This window comes from Branchiostoma lanceolatum, chromosome 7 (assembly GCF_035083965.1).
Source record: "Branchiostoma lanceolatum isolate klBraLanc5 chromosome 7, klBraLanc5.hap2, whole genome shotgun sequence".
NCBI lineage: Eukaryota > Metazoa > Chordata > Leptocardii > Amphioxiformes > Branchiostomatidae > Branchiostoma > Branchiostoma lanceolatum.
The window spans coordinates 7,987,555-7,993,645 of record NC_089728.1 but is presented as its reverse complement, the minus strand read 5'-3'; positions in this window follow the sequence as shown (position 1 = coordinate 7,993,645).

Genomic DNA, 6,091 nt, shown 5'->3' with positions numbered 1-6,091 from the left:
ATGAATGTTGGGAGGTCCCCAGGGGTACGGGGTTTAAAAAATGGTGGTTCGTCTGAAGATTTTGGCGCATGCGCATTGGGCTGTGAACAGGGCGTGGCCTTGTTTCAATGCTTATCACACACGGTGCGTCTTTTAGGGATGTGGGAAATAACTTTCACAGAAAGATCAACAGAACGTCATATTGTAATCATACAGATTTCCAAGCAAATATAAGTTTATTCATCAATAAACTGAGAAAAGACGTACTGTACGATGTTACATCAACTTTTCAAAGCATGTGGAGTACAGGAGGACTGTAAGAAAATTTGCAAGACTATTGGATTCTGTTTTGAATTTCCTCACTCAGATGCCGGATCTTTTACGGCTTGGGTCGGCGAGTTTGTGCCCGGTCAGGTAACCGGAAACACAGCGTTTTCTTTCCTAGGCCTTGGGCTTGGCTCTTGGTCTGCCCAGATGTACAGGTCTTGATGAGAGCAGTGTTCACCTGCCCGGACCAGACGTCACTGACAAACCCCAGATCGCCCGGATCAAAAACCCTCAGTTTTCATCGCCTGGGAGAAGCTCGCTCCTGCCCCGGCCAGGCCGCACCGCTCCCCGCAGTAATTCCTCATTTCCCTTCATTGCTTTTCTCAGCGCGCCACCAGGTAATGGGTGTCAGCACGGGAGTACCCCGCGCTACCCGACATCAAAGCCCAGGCGTCGGGGTGTTGTGGTGTTCAGCAGTTTAACTTGGCAAACCAGCCCGCAGGGGTTGGACGCGAACGTCCGGCGGTTTGGTCTCACTTCATATTGCAGGAGGTTTTTTTGCAGGAGGGTTTCATTATTGTGTCGACGGTTCTTCACAGGGAGGAGGCTAATTCTGATCGGCTTACGACACACATAAGCGGAAATAAGAGGTTGTCAGTGGGCAGGATACATCTTGCCGCTCCCCCCCATTTTTCCGACAAGGTCAGTCAGGGGAGGGACGACGGTTTAAAAATCGTTATATGATCATGTCAATCATACAGTGCAGGGGAAGACGTAATGTAGGGCCGTGACCTGTGATTGGCCAATGATGTTGATTACCTAGCTAGCTGGCGTATCAGAATCATTACTGGGTCAAGATGATCCAAATATAGAGGAATAATGACGCTTGTTCAAGACGCAAGGACTCTTGTCAAATCAATAACATCAGACTTTTTATTTCGTGTAACGGCTCTAGCTTAACTATCTTCACGTCCTTTTTATTCATCAAATAGATATTGTACACGAAACAAGGTCTGTACAGATATATTTTGCAAAGCAACATATCACAATCAGATTTGCAGTGTCTTTGATGTAGTGATTCACAAGTGCCCAGATCATGCGCTAAGAGCCGGTCCACTTGCCTTCATTCGGAGTGTATTTCTGTGACATGGTCCAGAACAGGACATACCCTGACCTCGGAAATTATCGCTCTCCAAATTTGTCGAAATTGTATTTAACCCGGATTTTAGCCCAATTACTCCCGCCAAATGAAATTGTGAATCAATTCGGTCAGTGCGCTGCCCTGGTTCCTGGGTCTGATCGCTCTGTGGCCTACTAAAAACCACCGGGGACATTTCTGCAACAAAGATCATGCCAGGTGAAGTGAACCGCTCATTTTTTGTTTTCCCCGTAGCCTTTCAACAAGATTGCCTTGCCCATTATAGGGAACAGAGAGAGATCTAAATTGCAAGGGAGTCTCGGAGAGGGAGAGGGAGAAAGAAAAGAAACAAAGATGACAGGACTGATGGATTGAGGAAGTAAGGAAGGAGACAAAAATGCTTTAAAAATAAGGAAGTTATTTGCATAATTGGTATCTGTTGATGCTCCACTTTCCATAAACTACATATGTTACATGTATTTGAGTCTGATAATGGAAAACACTGCAAATATAGATTTTCCTCATTAGCTATGCAAATAAAGTCCCAATTAGCATAATTTGCACTTCATTGTGTATATCTCTATCTAAGCTACCTGCATACTAAATATCATGGTAATCCGTTGTTCCCTTGTTCAGTTATTCTCCTTAGATGATTTATTACACTTCTTTATTACATCACAAGCTATGTGCCACCAAAAAATCAAGACCACAGCATGTCCAGGTCAAAAGATACAAAAATTGAAGTTCTGCTGCAGTAACAAGGTCACATACCAGGGGGCCCAAAATCGACCTTGAATTTCGGCTTCACAACACCTGCCCACATACCAAATATCATTGTAATCCATGAAGAGGCTCTTGAGTTATGCTGACTGGAGTGGTGCGGAAACACAAACAGACAGACAAACAAACAGACAAACAGACACACCCAAAACTATATCTCCATTTTTCATGGAGATAATAATCTCATGTATTCTTAACAGTCCTAGTCAACATGAGAAACTGCTGCGAAACGTATACAGTTCTAGAAAGTTGCAGGGCCAAAGTTGGGTGAGTGTGGAGCAGTACGTTGGCTAGGTCACTGCCCCTGTGGTTTGCCTGGTCCTCCTTGAACTGCAATGAATGGCAGGATCCACAAGTCGGCGGACCGCCCTTGGTACCAATCCAGGATCCGTAATACCACGGGCCCGGACGTACTATCGGTGAGGTTCTGTATACGTACGTGCGCCAAAAGAAGAGCATTAAAGTTATGAAACCACACACACACGCGAATACTAGTACTCAGCTATGGCTGATGTTCAAAGACTATATTTCTCTGTAAAGAAAGGTTAGTCATGGCGTGTTCTGCTGGGTCTATAGATGACAGGTCTGACGTTGTCTCCGCCCGTCACCTTCAGCTCTGGCGGATTCCTGCGGCGGCAGGCCGGCCGACATCGCCCATCTGCGCCTTATGGGAAACAGGTTCAACGCCGTGGGGCATTATGGCGGACTTGGAGCAAATTCATCTTTCATATTCCTTTCTAAAATTCATAATTCAGCGGATGTTGGCATTGTCTCGATTGAAGATGTTACTAAAACGTGCTAATTGCCTAAAAGTGAGTGAGTGAGTGAGTGAGTGAGTGAGTGAGTGAGTTAGTGAGTGAGTGGAAGTAGGGAGGGAGTTACTAAAACGTGCTAATTGCCTAAAAGTGAGTGAGTAAGTGAGTGAGTGAGTGGAAGTAGGGAGGCAGGGAAGGAATGAATAAAGAAATAAATGAAGAAATGTAAGGAGAGATTAAGAAATCGAGGAATGCATAATGTGCCGAGGCAGTTTTTTCCTCACTGATAACTAACTTCTCTTTTTGCTTCGGCCGTACTATCTATGACATAGTGCAATGTTGATTTCTGCCGTGAAGAAGCAAGCTATCTAATCCCATATTGACACATCGCCTGCATGGTATGAATGGTTCCAGAGGCACTACTGTACAGGTGACTGCTCCTGACTCACTCACCCGTGTGTCAGGTGTTTCCAGGTAACTGTTAGTTGTCGAGACATAATTGAGAATACACCTCCATGAAATACAAGTATACTACTAAATCTTAAGACACCACAAGTCGAAAACCACTGCCAGTACTGCGCCTCTTGTGTGGGAACCCAGGTCCTGTATGGTACAAAATGACCCACCGATTGATCAGGTAGATCTGGATTCATTACCGCCGGGAGATGGCTTGAAGGCCAGGTCATTTTTTCAACCTGTTTTTCAGCCAAAGTCCAATCCAATATGATGAAAGCGAGCAGTCAGTATACGCGTTCATGTTTGTGAAAATCTGTATGCTAAGTCTCTACAGTCTCATCCCCACTTATTACCTGTTTGTGCTTTTGTGCGTTTGTTGGTCACCAAGATAACTCAAGAACGACTGGATGGATTAGCTTTATATTTGCTATGTTGATAGGTTGTTACAAAAACTGAAAGTGTTAGGTTTTGGGATCCCTGGCGGCCTTCTACGTTACTGCAGCAGAACTTATGGTTTTGATATCTCGTGTTTTGAACCACCTGTGGTTTTGATGTTTTGGTGACAGCTAGGTTTTGATGTTAGAAAAAAAAAGTGGTGTAGGTTTGGGCCCCCTTAGCAATTCGTTCTGGAACTGCAGGGGCGTTTTATTACAGGTTTTCTGAGAATGAAGGACATGTGTGCGCTGTATTGTTGGCATCTGCAGCACCCCGTGTATGACGGATGGTTCTGCGGGGAGACACGGGCCGTGCTCACCCGGCCATGCTCCCGCAGGGGTCGGCCACGGCACCCAGACTGTCACCAGGTCAACACCCATCCATAATTGGGCGTTATTTATCCACGCAGGATTAAAAAAAGATGGGAAGGGTTGCGGCCATGACCGTCCCGAACAGACGATTGTGCACGCCACATGGTGGATAATCGCTCCGTTCCGACATTTCACACTTATTTTCTGAATTGTACTTTTTATCAGTATTGGACGAGGCGTAACCACAATATATAGATGTGTGTGTTTGTTTGTTGAATAAAATTAACGGCAGAAGTAGACCTTTCCTCATCATGTAGGATGGCAAAAGGGCTTTATTTGCTCTAATCGTCAATACTTTTCATTTCAGTTCAATCTCCACATATTATGTCATGTAAGACATTGCCCAAAATGTACTTATACTTCCCATCATGAATAGATCTACATATCATTAGAAACTGTATTTCGTAGGACCCACACAAGCAAGATAAATGTATGTTCATGATACTTGGAGTTAAAATTATCAGTGTCACAGCAATTTCACCACCTCGTTCACCTCCCCTGACTGGGGCGAAATCTGCAGCAATTTCGTCGGGATGGGGGGCGAAATATCGCGGTGACACCGGATCAAAAATGGACAACGTCATCTCTCTCATTCACAGAACGGCCAACATGCCGTCACAATCAGACGACAGCTCGCTCAGTTGTCCAGGATATCCATAATTCTACATTCTTCACGCCTTATGAAATACAGGCCAGCTAAAGCGTTACCCTTTGGAACCTTCCCAAAGCCATGCTGATTTAGTAGGGACGTGTTAATGACTGACAGTCGCTCGGTTCCAACTTTGAAAACTAGTCTTAACTATGATACAGGGGGCAACAACCAAGTTGTGTGGGATTATTCCAATCGACAATAGCATAGCTCTTACTTGTTGCCATGATATGGACGGGAGGGTTTGGCGCGAGGCCATGTTGGAATGGTCTCTACGAGACTCTCTAAGGGGCTGAAGACGTATTACAAACTGATTCACCTTTTACAATCCATAGACGGTACATAAGAGCTATCTGCCACACAAAAAACATGACCACAACTTGTCCAGAACGCGATATTACAAAACCAGACGTTCTGCTGCAGTACCAAGGAAAGCCGACAGGACCTAACCACACACCAAATTTCATGTCAATCCATCCATAGCTTCTTTAGCTATGGTGTTTAACGGGCACTCTAACCACACACAAACGCTACCCAGAACAACAACATCTCCATTTTTTAATGAAGAAAACTGCTTAGCGAAAGTAAAAAGGCAATTGCGATGTGCTATAACTACGCATTCAGGCCACAGCCATAATTGTCCTCAAGTAAAGGTCTGCGGAAAGTTCTGGCGGTGCCAAGTCGGGAAGAAGTTAGCGCTTATTGCCGAAGGCTGCCATTCATCACTGTCTCCTGTCCTCCTCCAATAGACGCGAAGACGGGTCTTCTATTCCCCAATATGATTGAAAAACTCTATAATTTCCGTGAGCGTACACGAGAAAGTCCAATGTACATGTCATTTGTGGGCGATGATCCAATTTCTGTGTGAACGGGCACGAGCTGTGGGGTCCGGCTGATCTAATAAGATCGCCGATAACGCGTGGTGGAGGCGTCGTCGTAATTACTGTAGCGACAAGCGCCCATCATCGGCCTGCTTTACACATCATCGGAGGGACCGCGGAGCACATTCCCCCCTGAAAAATGTCGGGAAAACCTTCCACACACCGATTCAGTCGTGCATGCTGCTTGTTTGTACGTTTTTTGCCTCTCTTGAATTAGAAACAGCACCGAACATCACCACAAACGGTGCTGGGTACGCGCTGATTATATGAACCGGTAGATTATCTTTGAACGATGACTTCGTGTAGATAATATATTGATTAAATCTGTCATTTGTAAGTGAATTTGTGGCTACTGGAGGGTCAAGGATGGAGGAAAAGAC